The sequence below is a fragment of the Podarcis muralis genome, chromosome 6, assembly GCF_964188315.1.
Source record: "Podarcis muralis chromosome 6, rPodMur119.hap1.1, whole genome shotgun sequence".
NCBI lineage: Eukaryota > Metazoa > Chordata > Lepidosauria > Squamata > Lacertidae > Podarcis > Podarcis muralis.
The window spans coordinates 59,361,868-59,383,912 of record NC_135660.1 but is presented as its reverse complement, the minus strand read 5'-3'; positions in this window follow the sequence as shown (position 1 = coordinate 59,383,912).

Sequence of the window (22,045 nt, the reverse complement as noted above, 5' to 3'; positions counted from 1 at the left end):
CACCACTTTTCCAAAGTGCTGTGACTGGTGAGCCTGGGTAAAATCATTCACACTGTTTAGAAGCCACAAAAGAGCTCTGTCTCCCTGCTCTGGCATTGCACTTTTTGCAAACAGACGGTCGGAAGCATTTTTTGAAATACCCAGATCTCTGAAGTGCCCCTTCAGAGGTCCCCACTTCTGTCTAAGAAGATATGGAGATATCCCGTGTCAGCTCAGACAAGCCTTGAACCTCTCCAAAGAGGTCTCACTTCCATTCTTGAATCGGGATTTCTACAAATCTTTTGCACAGCCCTATAATTCTCATGTTTCCAGTGTTTGCAAACCCTACCATGGTGGCATGAGAAGTAGTCACAGAAAAGCAATTCCTGCACCACTGTGCTATGTATGAAGGGGCCTCAGTCTCATCAATAATTAGATGATGGTTAATATTCCCCAGTGTGCCACCTCTTTTTTGCACATTCACAGTGTGAGATGGAGATTGACAACACCGCACCGTGAATGTTGACAGTAATCGCACTTCTGTCATTCAACATAACAGGAGCACAAAGAAGAAGAGACCTCCTATTTCTGAGACAAAAAGCAAGACTCAGAGTCTGGGGCACCTATAATTATGCTATTAGGTAAGCAGAGAATATGATGTTCAAAAGCATATGGCTTGTCAGATTGATTACAGCTGGTTTCCCCAAGCTCCAGCTCCTCATAAAAACATTTCTCATATCTAATGATGATGCACATTGATCGAATGTGTGCTGTTTGCTCCATGGGCTTTGTTTGTTGCAGGCTCTCTGTCAATTAGATTTAGTAGATGTTGCTGTTTCAGTGACATGTGACATAAAATTGGTCCAAAATACAGTGCAATATATTCTATATTATATTATGCCTACCAATCTTCCTGACTTTCACCAAGTCTTTCAATGAAGAGCATAAGCAATTACTGTGGGTTGCCTGCTGACTCTAAGGTCACATTGTTAAGCAATATGTCAGTTTTATGATGAAGAATAAAGTAAGCTCTTTTTTTCTTCTTTTTTACAACCATATGCATTTATGGGTCCTTTTTCTACCCTCCCGTTTATCGTCTGTATCTCTGGTTTATTCTCCGCATGTGGGATGTAATCGCAAATGTGAATTATACACTTTTTGTGTTGACTACCACAGATAATTCTCATATAATTCTCTTATGGCCTATTTATTCCAGTTGTATAACTATGAATTCAAAAGTCCTTTTTAATCATGCAGATCATCGTTTCTACGGTGCACCATACCTTCTTTGCTGCTAAACGACTAAATACATCAGCTGCTCAGCTGACAGAGTGGAATAAATATCATCTGTGGATTCAAAAGAAAAAGAAAGAAGATGGCTGGGCTCAGAGATGTGTTATCCCAAAGATTTGCATTTAAGGCTCATCCAAACATTCAGTTGCTTGAAATGGTACAATTGCACTCCATGTCTAAACTTACCACCTTAGAAAAAGGGCTAGGGCACAAAACTTTGGACCAATAAAGTCAGCTACCTTGCATTTGTCTCTTCCCACAGCCCCTCGCAAACTGTGTTTTTTCCCCTGACCTCTCACAATGAACTGTAATATTAAATAGTTCCAATTTTTGGAAGAATGGTGGTTTGTGTTGCTTTCCTTACATGTTCTATATGAGCCTGCCCCCTCTGCTGAGATTACCAGCCAGCTAGCTTCTGTTCCTAAATTCTTTGATTTGAGGGAATAAAGTCATCTGTAAGATGGTGTGTTGTGGATTTTTGAGGGGGCTATTGACTGAGGCCTTTTACAGGCACAATTGGACGTACTGGCGGTTAAACTAATGCCCGCAGATACCATGATGGTGACCCCCGCCCCAGTTTATGGCAATAGTACTGTAAAGCACAAAGCCACTGTGTTCCATGAATCATTATACTACATTCCAGGGAACACTATCATACCCACACACACACACACATGTTGCTGTGGGAAACTGGGATGCACGTCTTCTGGTGTGCACTCCTGCAAGAGTCACATGACCCGTGCAAGATCGCAGCACCCAAAAACATGTGAGATTGCGCCCCAAACATCTTTTGGGGCCTCGGCACCCAAAAATGTGCATATTGGGGTGCCATGCTCTTGAGAACATGCCCCCAAAAAACGGGATGTCTCAATTTAATTGAGGCAGTTGAGGGATATGCACTCTTCAAGTAGAGGCAATCTGTGGCATCCGTTTTCTCATTAGGTAAGCATTGCACAGGCTTAAGAGTTCCTTTATTTCATGCTCCAACTTCCTAGCATGAAATATTTTTTTAAAATGTGCAGCAGCTGATGCTATACTACCCTTATCCCTTGATGCCTTGCAAGAAGAGCAAAAACTTCAGCCCAATATATGAGCATGATTAATTTGAAATCCAATGGAGACTGTACACCTGTTCCAATTAATGAATAAAGTAGGCCACAGAGCTGAACAAATGATAGCACAAGTTACATAAGCTTTTAAAGTAGTGGACCAAGGTTCCAACTCTCTCTTAAAAGCACGGCTTTTTTTCAGCTGGACCTCACCAGAACTCAGTTCTGACACCTCTCACATGGGCACCATTGCCATTGTAAGAGAACAAGGAAAACATTTGTGATGAGTTCTGGCACCTCTTTTTCTAGAAAAATAGCTTAAAAGGAATAAAATGTAGGAAATAACTCTACTCAATTGTGAAAAACTGAGGTATTTTGTAAAATAAATGAATAAAAGCAGAACCAAGGTGGCCAATCAAACGAAAGTCTTTGCCTCAAGACCCTAGTTTAGTTATTCATATGCAATAGGTTGTTTGGGGTGTTTTGTTACTTTCTCTGGCTGAAAACAACAAAATGTTGTTCTATTTCAAACCTTTGGTGCACATGATGGTCTAAGTGGTTCCCTCTTGCACTTGCATTAACATATTTGGAATGAGTTAACAATCCACTCCGTACAGATTAACTGAAGAGAATATGACTTTGAGCTAGGAAAATCTCCCATAAAGGTTATGTGCTTATGCAATGAGTCTCTGCTATCCTGCATTTAGAGCTTTCAGTTTTGCCTCTTGGTATCTGTTTAAGTCCCCCTTTTTGTGCATTTCACCATCTGTTCAGTTTGTAGCTATTTTACAGTTTCCTATTTAAAAGAAAAATGAAATGTGCAAGGCTAGATTCCCTTTCTAATTCACTTTAATGCCATACGAACATACAAAAGCCACAGCACTTAAGTTTTATATTATGCTAGCATGTAAAAGTCTCCAGTGGGTACCGAGTCAACAGTTGTCTTATGGCAAATGGAGATACATTTAGGAGAGGAACATATGTAAGGTGTGGGAAAAGGGGTTTAGAGGAATAGAAAAGTTGCCTGTTTCTTCTTATCTCTGAAATGACAACAGCTAGAAAATAACCTTCAAATAATGAAACAGTAACTCCTGGGATTCCAGACTCACTATCAGCTTTGCACAATCTAGCATGGTCCAGATTGTACAATAGTTCAAAATATCTGAAGGACACCAGCCTGGGAATGGCTGACTGGAACAAAGTGAGCAAGGAGGAACTTCACAGGTGCTTGAAGAAAGCGTTGTTTCAGGATTACTTTAGTAATCTTGATTTTTGGTCCCAGCATGTTGGAGTGGTCCATTTAAAGGAATGGAGCGTCTTTTGTGCACCCGGAATAATGTAGCATAATAAGAAGAGACCTGCAAGATGAAGTTAAAGGCCTATCTAGTCCAATTTCACACAGTGGTCCACCAGCTGCAAGAAGCCCACAAGCAGGGACCATATTGGGTGCTCAACCGCTAGTAAAGAATAATAATAAAATGCTGGATTGGGGCACCTAGCAGAAGTCCAGTGCCATTTTCCCCTTCACCTGATCCCCCTGTCACACCACTTTTAAAACCCGGAGGGACAAGTATAGCTGTTGCATGCTGTCATCTGGATCATGACCATGCAAGTGATAACACCCTGTCACGCAGAAGTGCCAAATCCTGGCAAATTTCATTGACAAATTCCAGGTGCCAAGTGCTAGGCATCACACTTTAACCGAACACCTGCATTTCTTTTAATTTTTTTATAGGAAAGATAAAGTGCTGCATAATTGCACGGTGACACTTAAATTGCATGGAGCCTGCTTCTAATGCTTTTAAGAGAAATAGTGCCCAATTAAGCAGCCTAAGTGTGGGTTGTTAAATGACAATAGAAGTTTCAAAAGCAGGGGAGAATATTTAAAGAAGAAAAAGAGAAGAAGACTTCTTTCTTCCCAATTTCAAGAGAGTAAACACTGCCACCCAGAAAATATACCAAAGCAATTAAGTTGTCAGGTTTGAAAACAGTCATTAAAATGTTAAACGTCTATCCATGGTAATTTCTGGAGGAGAGCACAAAGTAATTTCTATTATACAAATGAGAAATCATTTCACACCGTGCTCTAAAAGCAGAGATGTAGGCGAATCAGACAAGGGAAATAACAGCAAACCTGTGAGGTGGAATTTGATTATATATCTGTCTGCTCAGAAAGCCACACATATATTACTCTAATGATAGATGTGTAGGTGTGTCAGCATTATGTATATGGAAGAAGTGCACTGATACTGCATATAACAATGTTAAAACTTTCCTTACAGTCCAGATATAAGGACGATAGGATAAAGATTTTGCCAAACACAGAATATATCAGCATCACCGAGTAACAATATTCAACGTGTGCATTACGAATCATACCCTAACGTAAGAATACCTGAAACTATCCAGTTCTGATCAGCCAGGTATAAATAGAGTTTTTACCATATGAGGTATACACATGAAAGCATTCAACTATACCTGGTCAATATCAGCCCCTGATATATATTGTTATGAGTTTGGAGGAGGAGCAAACTGAGTAAAGAGCTAAATTTTCTGCAAACTCATAAATTCAGGAAGTAAGCAAAGCTCAGTTAATTAAAATTAAGCCAAGCGCTATTGCATTCAGTTCACAAGCCCAGGCAGCTTCACATAGGTAGCCAGGGATAAGCCAAGCCATTTGCAGGACAGTGTTGATAGCCCATCTCAGAGAAATCTTGTGCCTGGGCAGACAGAGGTCACCATGTTGACAGGAAATGTGTGTCTTTGGCAAGGTGCACTGGGAAAAAGAAGGGAAAGTACAGAGACAGAGATCCATCTTGGTCAGGCTGGCAGAAGACAGGTTGGAGAGATGCTTTGGGCTCCAGTGCTGCACTGCTGTGGGGAACAAGCCCCTCTTGAGAGGACCAGGCTGTAAGAGCTGGACTCCCTCCATCCAAACTCTAGTATAAATATGTGAATAATTCATAGTTCTTAAAGCTATGGCCGTCCCCACCAAACCTTGATTCTCAAAGGAACACTGACTCTTTAAGTGAGCGCCTGGAACCACCCTGGAATCTTGATCCCAGAGAGTGGCAAGGAGTTGGCATCCAACCTTTGTAACAATATCATTTTTCTTTTGAACATCTACACCTGGAGAAGAAATCCGCTTCACTTCCGAGCAGGGCGGGGTTGCGGTCTGATTACATGGCCGCCCGCTGGCGTCGGGATGTGGAGAACATCCTGCGTCATCAGGGGGGCCTGGCCACGTCATTGACGGCTGCTAATCCGGCTGGCCATGGGGCGTGGCAGGGTGCATTTAATCACCGGCGCAAGCCAGGGAGCTACCTGTGGCTCGCGTCTTCGGATCTCCCTCCCTCCCCCTTTTCAGGTTTTTCAGCTTTGGCCTTGCTATGGTCTGTGGTTGGTTACCGTTGAGGGTCCTGGTAGGAATTTTTCCATCTGGCAAATTGGCACTGGCCATTTGGTTTTCGCCTACCTTGTAGCCATCGTCACAACTTTGTAAGCTTTGGCTATTAGACTCTGTTTGGGGGAGGGAAGGTGTGGCCATCACCTGCCCCTCCAAATTTTTAGGGATATTCCGTTAAAGGAATGCGGGGGGGTGGATCTTGTCCGAAGCCTGGGGAGGTGCCACGACCCCTTCAGGAACCCTGGGGGAGCTTGAGTTGATTTGCATCAAGGGGGCTCCCCCTATTGGTGGTTTACCCTTACAGGACTCCCTGCACGGTGGGCAGAAGTCAGATATAGTCTGCTCATTTTCCAATGCCTAAGCCAATACCACTCACATTCTGTAACCAATAAAGTTGTGGCCTAAATTTTGCCCAATAACCATTAACCTAATATACTGTGTACATGTGTCACAGGGGGAGGCCTTGAGGTCTTGACACACAACTGTCTTATCTTTTTCCAGCTACAGACATTTTGAACATTAGTTGAACCAATGGAGTTATAGGTGAAAAAATTTCCAGAGAACACAAGTGGGGTTTCTTCCAATTCTGCATTTCTTTATTGCAACCAACCCAAATCAGTGTGCTTGTCCACTCCCATCCAATCCACTGAAGGCACTGGAAATATGCCTTAACTTGTAGATGCATAACATTAAATGAATTGGGTTGGCAAATGGAAGGGCAGTAGATGAAAGGACTTAAGAATGCTGAAAACCAAGCAGCCTTCTTATCTAGCACACTGAGGAAAGCAACTGCTTTGTGATCTGCAGCAACAATTACTAAACAGCAACAAAAAAGACCAAAACAGCAGCTCTTCTACTTTGCCTTGTTTTTAATCAGAGGATTGGCTTTAACCCAAGGATGAAATAATTACCCAAACTCCTAAAAAGTGGAATATCCTGAAAAGACATTACCCTGTGTGCATTAAGATCAACCTTAGGGATCAGATAGCTGATACCCTGAGAAGCTTATGATAAATGTAAATGTAAATTCACAGCTACTGGAGCAGAAAGCATACCACGGCATTCTAAAGTATTTCGGCCTGTGTTTTTGTAAAACAAATCTATCATTTATAGGTCATCCAAGTCAATATGCATAGTATATGAAGTTCTTCTCAAGCATTTCATATGCATAATGCCACTTAGTTCAGCAAACTTATCAAGAAATTGCTCAGCTCTTTTAAGCTTTAGATTAGTCTATGAAATATTGCTGAGCGCTTAGGCGATAGTTTTAGTTTCCCTGGGTTTGTGCAGCTTCATGAATGAATACAACCACTAGACATCCTTTTAAAGATTCATGAAAATAAAATGTGTTTCAAAGTGCAATACGCTTTTCCTTACATGATATGACAGAGTAATATAGATGGCACTTTACTCATTTGCACTACATTAAGTTCCACTAAGTTAATTCAGCCAATGACCTGTACAAGCCACTCATTGCTATACCGATAGCTTTAAAGGATTTCTTGTACCTTCAATACTTTGCCACAGTGCTTTATGGATGGCTGGTTAACTCACTGAGTGACAAACAGGAAGAAACTTGTAGGGCTGATTCTCACCCAGAGCCAGTTCACACATGCTTCCTTGTCAGTGGTGTGTTAAATAAGCCATCACAAACCTACTTCTATGAACAGGAAATTCACATCATCTACTTCCAACTCAAAAACAATTCTTTTTCAGGAAGATCATTCACACATTTGTCTGAGGGTCATCACACAATGACGAGACATCCAATGATAACTGCGCAAGAGTACATTGTGGTTCGAGGACCCGACCCCCGCAATGTGGAAAGAATACACAAGGACACGTTATATAAGGTTAATGGGCAAGGAAAGGCCACAACTTTATTGATTACAGCAGTGGAAAGGTATTGGCTTAGGCATTGGATCTCTCAAGCAAGTGGGTTTATTCACCAGTAGGTGGAGCCTGTTGATGCTAATCCAACTATAGGCTCTCCCCTGATGTCACCGAGGGTCGTGCCATGGCCTCCCGCCAAGCAGGCATCGGACGGAATACACGACCGCCAGATTCCTTTAACGGAATACCCAAAAATTGAAGGCATAGGCGATGGCCACACCTAGCTCTTCGACACACCACAACACATTATTCCAATGCCTAACCGCCACCCGAGCCAAAAGGCTCGCCATTTACACTGAGGAGTAAATGGTTCTCACAGCCACTGGGTTAGGAGCCTCAGGAACATCTGCACTCAGAACTCCCTCTTATTTTACTCTTATTTAACTAAAGCAGCATAGAAGTCACTTCTCTATAGCTGCTTTTCCTGCCACTTGGCAATGTTTGAGAGACAGAACTACAAGTAACTGTTGGCCAACTGTTGGCCAACTAAAAAGTGGTGATCACATTGGAAAGAACCTGTTCCGGCTGGCTGTGCCCCTGTAGTTATTGCCAGTGCTATTTTTTTCTAGAAAAAGAAGTGCTGGCGCTCCCCATGAACTTCTCTCTTCTTCTCTTAGAATGGTAATGGCACCTACCAGAGAGGTGCCAAAGCTGAGCTCCGGCTGAAAAAAAACCCCTGGTCATTGCTTTCAAATGTTACAATAATGCAATAGATAGGACCAGCAGCTAAATGGCTCAAACACCATTCTAGTTAACATACGTTGGTAGCCTAGCAGTATTTTCTTGTGTGATAGCCAATGCTTTTTTCCTAGAAAAATAGGTGCTGGTACTCACCGTGAAGTTGCTACAGTAAGTGTCACACTTTTTAACAACAACAAAAAAGAGGTGCTGGTAACTCCATGCCCTAGAGTACCCCCTGAAAGAAAGAAAAAAGCTCTGGTGATAGGAGTCAATTATGTTTTTTGGGACTCAGGTGTGATGGCAATATGATTCCTTCAAAAACAAGAGATGGGTTGCCTTTAAAGAACAGTGTGGATCAGCAGGAGCGGAACCTCCCTACTTTCCCAACCACCACCATCGTTCTTAGCCTCTTTTCTCCACGTTGCAGGTACCAGTCAAAGATACATGATAGAAGAAAAATGACTTTTAAAAAGTGACTTGAAAGCATGTGTGGAGGAGAGTTTGGTCACATAGGCAGCCAGGACAATATAGAGATCCATTTTGCCACTCCTCTTCCTCCATGGATGACACCCAGCAGTGAAACTGGGGGGATATCAAGCAATACCAAATTGGAAAAGAAGCGTATCATCATCATCATATCCCAATGGATGACTATGAACATATACAATGGAGCTACATTTTGGGGCTGGGGGGGGGACAGAACAGGGTGTGAAATAATGAAAAAGATATTAAGGAAAGTAAGTAAAAAGGTAAAATTAGAGAGAGGGGATTCCAGGGATTGGGCACAACATTTATATTTTGCCCAAGAGACCTACCAAACTAAATACCATGATGATAGCGCAGACCATTTCAGCTTCATAAGGAATAGAATTACCGGTAAATGGAAGAAACTGTGGCTACAGAGCAGTCTCCCTATTTCTGTAGTACTGCTGGTAGCCTGTGGCAAGGGCTGCCTGTGGTTTCTCAAAGACAGAGCTGCCTCTGACCATTATAGCAGCAAACTGTGCCATCATTATTATTGTGTGCTTGTTTATTGGAAAGTCAGACATAATGTGATCACAAGGTCTCCTTATTAGCAGTGCTTCAAGAATGTTGTCAACGCTTCTCCTCCACCCTCCCTCATCTGTAACAGAGTTAAAAGAGGTTGCCATGAATATTCAAATAAAGTTCAGCGTTCCTCTCAACGGCTAGTAAAGGTCAGGATCTTCTGTATTAAGTGAGATGGGAATTGAATCAGATACTTAAAGCAAGGCTTTTCCTTTATTAAAGTCTAAAAAGTCTGCCACTGGCAATTTAGAAAAAACAAGTTGTCCTGTCTAACACTACAATGCCTCTTTTTCTTGGGTACTCTTTTTCTTGAGCATTTGGGCACTTTCCACTGAGCAGATCAGCCATGATCTGTGGGCCCCCATATCCACTAACCACAGACTCCTTAGATGGAAGAAGTATTTAAGTTCCATATTATCCCTATTTCATGTCAAAAACTTTTCTTTTTAGAAAAAAATGTAAAACCTAAATTTCCTGTACAACAAACAGACAGACAGACAGACAGACAAACATAATTCCTTTCCTGCTGAATGAAAAAAAAAAAAGACTTCATACTGCTTTCTGGTTGAAATACACAATCCATTCACTTTTGCGCTATAATCCTGCAGCAAGAAACCCTTTGCAGAATAAGGGCCACATTCGCCTCTGGGCAACTTTCCAGGTACACCATGCAGGACCATCCCACTCATGAGGCAAAATGAGGCAACTACCTTGGGCAGTAGGATCCACAGGCGTGGCAGAAACGGCCTTCAAGGATGCTGATGCTGATTTACATTCCTTGGAGGCCAGATCAACCTCCTCGTCAGCTAATGCATTGGGCAAGCGGAGGCTGGGGGAGATCTATATGTTGTCTATGTGTGAGAGAAAGGGAATGGTGTATGTGAGGTCTGTGGGAAGGAGATGCTCTTGGACACAGAGAGAAGTCTATATACAGTGTGTGCATAGGTTTGTGTGTACAAGGGGGAGAGTTATGTATGCATGTGTGGTTTGTGAAGCACAGAGCTGCACCTCGGCAAAGAGGGAGACATACGCATGTTTGTGTTTGTGTGAAGTGTGGGTGAATTGGTGGATGACTGAGGAAGGGAGATGCATGTGTAATTGTGCTCTGTATGTGCATCATGAGTGCTTGTGTGTGTTGTATGTGTGCAAGACAGAATATGGTTGGCCACTTTGTATATTTTCCCTGGTACTGGGGAATGCTCCCTATTATTATTATATTATTATTATTATTTTATTGAGTTTATATACCGCCCTATACCTGGAGGTCTCAGGGCAGTTCATAGAAAAGATCACAACATACAGTGCTTTTTTTCTGGGGGGATGCAAAGGAAAACATATCCCTAAACATTTTGTGAATATAAGTTTGACCCCATTGAGGGGCAGCATTTCAATATGAGTAGGAAAATGAGAGTACTCCTAAAAATTTTTTTAGAAAAAAGCACTGACAACATATATAATCAGAATAAAAACAAGAACCCAATAACACACACACACACCCCGAAGAAAGAGCCACATTTTAAAACAACTGCATTCTGTGTGTGCATGTAGAATATCAATACTGTATTGTCTGTTTGCTACAAACAAGACTGCCAGGACATAGGACTGACTTCTCATGGCAAGCATAAGGTATGGCTGAGGGCAAACAGCAATAGCAATACTCCAGCTAATGTTATGCCATACCCCCAACAACAGACACTATGCAATGCTGCAGTGGCCCATTTGGGACTGCTGTCCTTGGCACCCATCATAATTTTTAATTCTTTATAGCTCAAGGTAATAAACATGATCTATTAAATGTTAACTATTTTTATGTCTTTTTATTTTTATTATCAACTTTTAAATTTAGACAAGGGGGAAAGGAACATGGGAGGGGTAGGAGAGCATTTTTTAATTTATCAAGATCAGTATGTAATTTTGTTTACCAAGAAAGCATTGGGTATCACTGTTTCAGTGACTCACGCCTGTGATGCTATCAGACAAAACTTGAAACAAATTCTCAAACGCAGCAGCCAGGTGCTGCTACCAATAGCAGTCAAGCCACACTGTCCTTGTCACTAACTCGAACCCACCCAAGACTTCAGTTGATATTTGAGAGCTCTCCAAATCACTTACTATAATAAGTCATAGAAATAGAGGAGGCTTCTATGGAGGAATCAAGCTGAAGGCCGAAACCTCTGTACAAACTGTAGTGCGAAAAACGGTCCAAGTTCCAAGAATGTGGGTGGGCGAGGAATCTATCAGGTGGCTCATCACTGCCATTTAGGTTACTACTGCTGTTCTACTTCCACTAATGAGAGATCTGTTTTATAGTTTCAATACTGGAAACAAGGTAAATATGCCTGGGAAGTATTTGCCAACCACTTCCAGGTGCACAGAATTTGGCTGAGAGATTCAAGTGTGGACCGCTTGTGGGGGGAGACAGTTCCAGGTTGCTCTCCAGACCACATGTCAAACAGTTTCAAAGGTGTTTCAAACAGGTTGATTTTCATAGGGTTGAGAAGCAGGACAGTGCATTCCCGCCCCCATGAAATGTCCTGGCAGGCTAGCACAGACACTGTATGGGGGGGGGGGATGGCTGATCCCATAGGTACATGGGGGCAGCCATCTTTTTCTCCTTACAATTCACCTGGCTTTGGGAAGGCAACTTTGAGCTGGGGGAGGGCATCAAATTTTGGCCTCGCACAGGGCGTCATATTACCAAGGTCCAGAGCTAGATTTAAGGGAGCGTGATTGGCAGAGGCATAGCCTGGGGGCAGGGGGGTCATAGCCCCAGATGCACAGTTTAGAACCAGGCACCCCCACGCAATGGACTCTGTGAAACCTCCGTGCCCCACACCCGCCTGGCAGCATCAGCGGAGAGGCTGGGCTGCCGCTGCAGGTTTGGTTCACCCTCCGCACCCCGCCCAGCACTGAGAAACACCACAACTCTGATGGTAATGGGTTCAGTCACGCTGGGCACAGAGCCTAGGGAGTGCCGTAACTATGATGCAGAATGGAAGGCGAGAGGCTGAATTTGAGAATCACACAGGGCACAACTAAAATTTGAGACCCCAAGGTCTGCCACTGCAGTTGGATGGTAGTTGCTTCAGGGTTCAGGGATGGCCTTATGAAGGAGGCACACCACACACAAGAAAGCATTCAACACTCTCTCGACTCACCCAGCCAACCTCCCCTGGGTAACTCTAATAATGTAGCTACATGGGGCAAGTTTTGAGAGAGCAAGAGTTGAATCTCTTGTACCAACAGCAATCTCTTGCAATTAGAGAAACAAGCAGCCAGCAAGGTCTTGTGGGGGCACACACCTGACCTCACAGTACTGGCATAACTGTGGCTTACTGTGATGGAGAGGCAGTAGATGGTGGAGAGGCTGGTGCTCTGTGGCCACATGGGTGGAGCCAATCTGGCACTTTCCCCAGTGCATTTGCATAGCATCAACAATATCAGTGCCCCTCTCCCTCCCAGAAAGCCACAATGTTGCTGGTGCCAGGTCACGTGCATCCCACCACTACTTCTCGCAGGATTAGAGGAATGTTCAGAAGGCCCACTATAGTACTTGACATCTTTTCGCAGGACCTGCAAGACAGAGCTGTTCTGCCTGGCCTTTGGTTTGGACTCAGTCTGACCCTTATGTTTCCCTCCCCTTCTGGTTTTGATCTGTGGGCTACTATTAAAATGAGGCTCCATTTTAAATTGTATTTTTAACCTGTATTTTAAATTGGTCCCCCCCCCATTATGTTTTTATTGTAATTTTACCAGTGTTAGCCGCCCTGTGCCCGGCTTTGGCCGGGGAGGGAGGGATATAAATTTTAAAAATTATTATTATTAATTATTATTATTATTATTATTATTATTATTATTATTATTTCTGTAAAGTAAGGTTTTCTACAGCTGATATAAACAATTTTACAACTGCCAAGCTTTCTGAATGCTGCAAAAACATGTGAGATAATTACCAATAATTTTAAAAGGTAATAGTTACATATTCAAAACAATTTTTAAACAAATTCAATGGTATTGATTTTAATATAACAAATGTAAACAGTTCTAGGTATTTTAAAGTCAAGTTAAGCATGAGTTTAACTTATCCATTGAAATCAATGGGATGCACATTGCTTAAAGTTTAGCCGGATCATGCACCGTGTCAGGAAAAGTACGAGTCCCACAATAGCCTTAAAAGACTAGTAGGTTATATATAAAAAAAATAAAATCCAGTGGCAGATTATGGTTTAAAGCTCCAGTATTAAAATATGTAGATAATACTCGCTGTGCCTTAGGTTATGAAGAGGAGTTTTTCTTCCCAGCTATAACGACATGAAAATGCCAGAATTTGCATTTATATGATAGAGAAATGGTTTCATTTTGCCATTTCCTTCTCTCCTGTGCAGCTTCAAAAGAGATCTGTGAAGATACTTCCCATGCTTGAGGTAACACAGTCCGTTCTTCAAAAAGTTCTGCCCATGCCAAGATTCAATTCACTGGTGCTTGCATAGGCAGAGCACTCTGAAGCCTGAATAAATAAGCATCAGGCAGCACAGTAAAGAACCAACATCTAAAATCCAAGGACTAAGGCTCCCTGGGTGTTTCACACATCTTTCCTATATCCAGATGTCACTTCAAAGGGTGAAGCCATGATCACATGAAGACTGGGTCCATATTTGTCACCCAGAAGAATTTCCCACCCTTAGGATTTTTGCATACTTGTCAGACAATACTGTCAGAACACCACAACAGATCGTATGTTCCTTGCTACTGCAGCAGAAAAGAGACATAAATCTATTGTAGAGGTGCTTTGAATGTTACATAGAAGCAGTAGGGAGAGGAAGTATGAGTGATATATATGCCTTTGTTTTCATGCATCTTATCTAGTGTCCAAAATGGAAATTCATATATTACCTCTGTGGGGAGATATGGGTACAGGATGGTATGGTTTTACTGCAGGAAAAATATGCACGCTTCAAGCCAATTTAGATATTTGGTAGTCTCCATAGAAACACCATGGATGGGCAATAGGGATGGACAATCCTTTGTGGGGGGGGGTTAAAAAAAAGGAGCTCCTGGTAGTCCAGAGGGTGGCAACACAAGAGCGGGCCTTTTCTGCAGTGGCTCCCTGTTTGTGGAATGCTCTCCCCTTCATTACATATCTTTAGGGGCCAGGCAAAAAATGGTCCTCTGTGGCCTTGCCTTTGGCTGATTAAACAATCTAAAGTGGTACCTTGGTTTACAAACATAATCCTTTCCAGAGGTCAGTTTGTAAACCAAAAGAGATTGTAACCCAAGGCGCACTTTTGCCAATTGGGCCTCCAAAAACAATTTGTCCGTAATCCAAAAAAAAAATTAAAATGGGTTGTAATCCAAAAAAAGTTTGCAAACCGGGACACGCACTTCTGGTTTGACGTGTTTGTGATCCAAAATGTATGCAAACCACACTGTTTGCAAATCAAGGTACCATTGTATAGCCTTCTAAATGGGTTTGTGGGAGGGGTTATTGGTTATTGGTTGCTCTGATTATTATATGTATAGAAATTTAATAAATAATGCTGATTATCATTATTAACAGATTAGAAGAACGGCTCATGTTGATTTTTGAAATTTAATTTATGTTTTAAATGTTGTTCATGGTATATTTTTATCGTTGTAAGTGGCTAGATGGTAAAAGGTGGGATGTAGAACTTTTAAATGAATAAAAAAAGATTACCAATAAAATCAGGTATTGACAAGTTAGCTTTTAAAAAATTCAAAATAAAACCAGCAGTTAAAAAATATTATGAGATAGAATTATGTATTAAAATAAATGTCAAATTTACATGTCTGAGTAGGCTTGATTGCTCACCAGACCTTAGAAACCTTTGTTGCACCACAGGTGAATTACGAAACCACAGAACTTGTAACACACACTGAATACTTGTATCTGTATTAAAAGTTTGCCATGCCTTCCCTCACAAATAAATCTCTATAGATTAAATGAAAAGCTAAGCCTTAAAAAAGAAGAAAAAACTTGAACAACTGCTAATGTTGTGTTGCAGTGACCTGAACAACTACATTGGCCAGAAGGTTTTCTATTGTTGTTTGTTGCCTTTTAAAAGTGTGAGAGACAAAAGAGGGCCATAAGCCTCATAAACACAGTACAAAGAAGCATGTTGGCAAGTCTCTATAGCAGTAATCAAGGCAATATAGATGTTCACTTGAAGCAAAAGCAATTTGGCTTTAGCATTACTGAAGTCCCACAATTTTCTAACACCTTAAAAGCTTTCCTTACTAAAAAGGGGGTTCTTAAACTGTCATTTGGTGAAAGCAAACCACCTCAATCAGACCACTAATCGCTCCTAAAAGAGGTTCTTTGTAGAAGGATCTCTCTGAACCTGTTGCTAAAAGCTTGATGATTCATTTTTTTTGCATCTGTTTTAATGAAGTTGCACTGAGAGCATATAAAAACTTAATAGCGTGTGTAGAACATCTTTTTCAGTGTTTAACAATTTCCAGGCATTCAGCAGTCCAAAGGCATTCAGCTTCACTTATGCAGTTTTCCAAGAAACTGATGGGAAACTGCCCCAGCAATTAGGACCTGGTAGACCCAAAACAACTGATGAAGCACTGTTCAAAGCCAATAGCTGCAGATTTTCTAACACGGAGACAGAGATTCAGTATTCCTGTAGTATAGTACCTTCATTCTATTTTGCCTAGCCACTATGTGCCTGCCTATATGAAATCCCTATCGTCACCCCACCCAACTCCAACCCCAAAAAATTCTACAAGAGGGTCTCAACTGCAGGAGTTGTGGCAACGCAAATCTCTGGTTCTCTTCCCCAGAAGCCAGATGTGAAATTGACTAAAGGCCAGGGAGCTACAAGAAATGGCAACAGAAGCACAGATCATGTATAAGTTGGAAAGAACCACAACACAGCCTGAGCAGAAGTGAAAGGAGACCGGGAGAATGGAGAAACGTGGACCCAGAGGTCTCTGGATGCACAATCCCCACTATAAAGCAGACACAGGATGCCAGCATCTGAGAACGATCCACACCCCCTTAGAACTGCAGCCATTTCCCCATAGACTTCCAGGATTCAGCTAAGTAGAGAGTTAAGCAGCTACTCCTTAGGGCAGCTCTGTACAGACCTGTGAGTTCCTGGATGGAAGAGAGTTTCTGGCAAGGCTGAGTGACTTATAGAGATAGCCAAGAAGACAAGAATCATGTGGGGGAAAGGAAGGGGCAAAGGAAGTGTCTCTAATGCCCAGAAATACACCAAATACTTTAAACTACTCTCCAATAAGTTACTTGTCAACGATAGTGGGAGCAGCAGCTGGGACTGGCCACTGTCCAAAGCATATGAACTGTGGACTGGTAACAATGATACGCAAGAAGGAATTCTCCTATACCATAGCAACTATGGGCTGGGATTGGAAAGGCCAGTCACTGCACCGAGAGAACAATCCAGATTTTGCAGGGACAGTTTTGCCCTTATGATACCACTTTTCCTGGGTAGAGGCATGGATTGCATCGGGGCCTGAGTAGAGCTTTTCCTTGCCATTGAGCCACACCCTGCCCTTAAGACCAGGGACTCAGCTACATTAGTAAAAAACAACAAAAACCAGCATTTTGAATGCATTATAAGCATGCAACACCAGATGGTGCTGTAGAGCAGAAAACTGTTGTTGTTGTTTAGTCGTTTAGTCGTGTCCGACTCTTCATGACCCCATGGACCAGAGCACGCCAGGCAGAAAACTATTCTATGTGCTTGGTGCAACGTGGGTGAGAAATTCACCACTTCTCAGTTCCTGTTGTATTCCCAAGGGATGGCAGACCAGATGAGGCAGTTGTAGAGTAAGCACAATCCCACTTGGTGTGCTGGGATTTTGGTAGTACCTGGTAATGGTTTTCTTGGCCCTGCAAGTTGCCATCTCACTGCTTGATTCTGTTATCCTCCACCCCAATATTCAGTGCCCATGAATGGATACCCATGCCTGTGACAAAATATAAGGCAGAAGTTGGAGTCAGACAGCACCTCTTTCATAAAAATGCAAGTAGCTCTCTTCAGTCCTTTATTACCATCAGTTACAACTTTGCTAAAGGGAACTGAGTCAGCAAAAAAAGTATTAAAGCACAACATGGCTGCTCATATGCCACTCAGAAATTTAAACTTAGGTGGGATAAAAGCTATACATTGTACTGAAGCAAAAATACAGCAGCGGGTTTAGTTTTGGGGGTTTTTTTTTAAGGTGACTTTGAAGATATTCATGTGCTTACTCTTATTTTTTTTTCCATGATGACAAGAAACAAGTAATTGAAATTACGCATTCATCAACGCTTTTGTTAATAGGAAGCAAAGGGTTCAGCTTCATTTAATGCTTCAGTCTTTAAAAATTAAATTGGACAGCTCTTTTCATATGCTGTGCAGCTTGATTCAGACTTGCATCATAAAACTTGTTATGTTTAAGTCCCAGATATTTGAAGGGTGAATAAAAATCCCAAAAGCAAATACAAATTTATTCCCCTCAACTTTTGTTTATCATCAAGGTCAATCTCTAATTGATATCACTTGGCAATAATGGGATTTGACGTTAAAATCTGAAGACTAATTTTCTACTCTTAAAAATACATGGCATCCTCGATAAATAATTAACTAAAACAAGCGCTCATTAAAAATGCAAAATCCGAACACCGAGAATCGGAAAGTTGTGTGTGAATGGAATATAAAAAATGTTTTTGTCTCCTAATTACATGCTTCCCTTCAACAGTAAAGTACTTTGATTAAACTTTCATCAAAGCAGAATTCAATAAAGTTATCAGAACGTAATACATGAATCAAAAGACCACTAGAATGCAGAATTTGTTCCCGGCAATCTCCAGCTAATAAAGTCGCTCTGGACATTTCACTCGCTGGCAAATTAGTCATAAAGACATCTCTGTGCCTTCTTGTGGTATGGCCAGTTGCCCTTCTAATTGCAAAACATCTAAAAAGAGAATCACATTGACTGAGTTGGAGAAGACCTTTAATAATGAATGAAGAAATAGTTCTGAGCAGGCCCACAGATGTTAATATAGTATCATTTCATCAGCAGAAACCTTGTCATATATTCTAAGCTTCTATATGTGTCTGTGTTTTCTAAATGACTACCATTACAAGGGCTTCATCCTGCAATCAATCATGAAAGCTAAACATAGGATGGGGGAAAGCTATATGATGACCACTGAGCTATATTTAACTACTATATTCCACTTCCTTTCCCACAAGGTGGAAGGGACCTTGTGGCGATGACAGCAGTGTTCAGAATTGGAAGCTTGGAAATTCAAAACTCATGAGGAGCTTGGCCCAAATTAGGTTCGGTTTGTAATTAGCTAGGCTCTGGCCCCAGCACAAACCTTCCCTGTTGCCACAAGCACTCCCTTTCCCTGCTGAAATTTCCTTGGTGTCAACAGAACTGAGAAGAGTGGATACTGTAGCCTTCTGTGAAGTGCAGCAACACAATGAACATTCAGAGCAAAATTTAGAAGATGCTTAATTGAGATGACCCACTTTGATGACCTCATACAGAGGTCAAATGATGACCTCATACAGAGCGCTATATTATGAAATATTACCAAAATCTACCCCCTGACCACAGGTTAAGTACCCAAGGAACAATCCTTATTAGTCAAGCTACAGTATGCCCCATAACCCTAAATGCCCATGGGCCTCCTCAGTTCTTTCAACCTGGCCTGCACTGAAGGGTGAAGCCAGTGGGGAATGATGTATAGAAACAATCCTATGCATATTTTCTCAAAAGCAAATCTTACAACCAGCTTAGTCTCCAGTTAAGGGTATAATTAGAATTATACCTTCAGTTATGGAATTACTTCCTGTTCAAAATATTTATACATCACTTTTCCTAGCTTCAGGGCGGTATGCAGCAAACAATATACAATGTTACCTTGGGTTACAGACGCTTCAGGTTACAGACTCCGCTAACCCAGAAATAGTACCTCAGGTTAAGAACTTTGCTTCAGGATGAGAACAGAAATCGCGTGGTGGCGGAGGGAGGCCCCATTAGCTAAAGTGGTACCTCAGGTTAAGAACAGTTTCAGGTTAAGAACAGACCTCCGGAATGAATTAAGTTCTTAACCCGAGGTACCACTGTACAATGATGCCTCAGTTTTCGAACGTTTCCGTTGACAAATGCTTCGGAACTCAAACGCCATAAACCCGGAAGTAAATGCTTCAGTTTTTGAACACACCTCGGAAGTCGAACATGAAACGCAGCTTCCGTATTGAGTTTCCCATATTGGGTTTTCTATTTTGAGGCTTCCATTTTGAGTTTTTGGTCTTTGAATGTTTCGGAACTCAAACGGTCTTCCGGAATGGATTATGTTCGAAAACCAAGGTACCACTGTAAAACTATAATTAAATGGGACAAACACCAGGGCAGAAGGAGCACAGGCAAAAAAATAAATTAATAATAATTTAGTCTTCTGCACAAGTCACCCCCCCCCCAAAAAAAAGGTCTAACCATAAGAAAGAACCATGAATCCAGAGGAAGTGATTTCAAGGATTTTGATAAATGTTAGGAGTGCCCATAGTCACAAAGGAAAGAAGCATCTTCCATATATACTCTTTTCCCTGCGATAAGCTCTCCAGTACATACTGATAGCGTCGCTTGAAACCTAATGTAGAGAGAAAAGGGCATGAATAAACCTTACATTAAAAACCGTTCTGTCAGGGTCAATTGCAGATAAAAGCTTCTATATTCATGTACCTAAACTGATTTCATGTTTTTAATGGCTTTTGGTGTCATGAGCTTTCAGAGGCAAGAGCTGACTTCATTAGTTCTGGAAAAGGATATACATGTAGAATAAAGCATGCAGGGGGGGTGGGTTGAAACCAGACTAATGAGGCAGCAAGTTGAGAAGGGATGGGAGGATGCAAATGCCACTCCCCTGAAGCACTGTTTCCCAAGTAAATATGGCAAGATTACATATCCCCAGAAGGGGGAGACTTTTGTGGTCTGTGCCTTTTTATCAGATTTTGAGTTAAATGGTCCTAACATTACCACTGCTGTCACTCAGGCATATGTTAACTAGTGTTGTAGTTGAGAAGGAAACTGGGAGAATTCAGGGAGCAATGATGCTGTTGTCAGAGCAGGAGCAATGGTGCTCCTGACCAAAACAACTGACAGACCCTCCTTGCTCTGGCAAGAGAATGAGATGATAATGAGGTTTTCAAGTCTGAGACATCCACATGAAGGAAGTAAGAGAAAGAGGGAAACAATCAAGCACAGGAAGGATACTTCTTCCCTTTTCTTTGATAGGGTTGCGACTTCAGGCTAGCAGTTTATGTGTGTTTAATTAAAAGCTAAATGTAGTGCTTCAGCTGGCTGAAGATATTTTGCGAAGGCTCAATGTACTTTACAAGCTGAGCCGATGCAGTCAGAAACAACCACCCCTGGGAAACTATTTAAAGGATTGTAGTCAACTTGATACTATTAAATTAGAAACTATGTTTTGTGCTGCTACTTTTTGGGGAGACAAGGTTAAAAGTAAGTAAGCAAGTATAATAACAGCTCTGTTCTACCTGTGGGAGCTGCTATGATAACCTCTTGCACTTTAAAATTTACCAATACATGACTGGTGTTAAGACACACAAAAAGTAGCACAATACCTGGTTCTAATCCTACCTCTTGGTTTTTTTATAGCTTTACTTCCAAAAGTTAATGTCATTTGAACTAATTTTGGATATAAAATAAGCAATGAACGCTGATGCTGTTCTTATTTCATTAAATATGCATGCAAATTAGGGTTGCTTCTAGGTCAATGGAAACCTAAGGCATTCCATTACATTTCAGTGCGACAGTGCTTGGGAAACTGGAAGCATCCACCTAGGGGGCTCAATGAATTTATCTTATTTACAATTCAGCGTGACACTTAGACTTCCTTAGGTGTAAGAGGAGAGGGGTCTTTATTCACATTAGCAAGAAATTCTATGTATAACGTGATCTTTTTCTGCTGAAAAGAGAAAATTATTACATCTTGCTGGTAGTTTCAAATCAATAACTAGCTGTGATTGCCTCTTATAAACTCATTTCTAGGCTGATGCCAATATTTCAGAGTTCACATTCCACCCCTCTCGCCTCCTGCTAAGTAAGCAGAGCATTGCCAGCATTATGACAAATACAATTACGTTTATCAAAGTTAGTGAGTTGCAACAGAAGCCAAAACAAATAGTAAGAGTTAAGGGTTATAACTGATTGAAACATATAAAGCTGTCATACGGTGACATACTGTTGGTATATCTATCCTAGGTATGTGAATGCAATATTGTCTACTCCAATGGACAGCAGCTCTTTATTGCCCCAAATGCCCAAGATTCTATAAAATCGTGATCATGCATACAAGCAAAACAGATGTCCTGTGTTACAATCCATCCCCAACATTGCTGAAGTTATGGTGTTTCTGATTTATTTGTAAGGGACGGGGGTGGTGCCGTGGTCTAAACCACTGAGCCTCTTGGGCTTGCCGATCAGAAGGCCGGTGGTTCGAATCCCCGTGACGGGGTGAGCTCCCGTTGCTTGTTCCCTGCTCCTGCCAACCCAGCAGCTTGAAAGCACGCCCAAAAGTGCAATTAGATAAATAGGTACCGCTCCGGCGGGAAGGTAAATGGCGTTTCCATGCACTGCTCTGGTTTCAGTGTTCCGTTGCACCAGAAGCGGCTTAGTCATGCTGGCCACA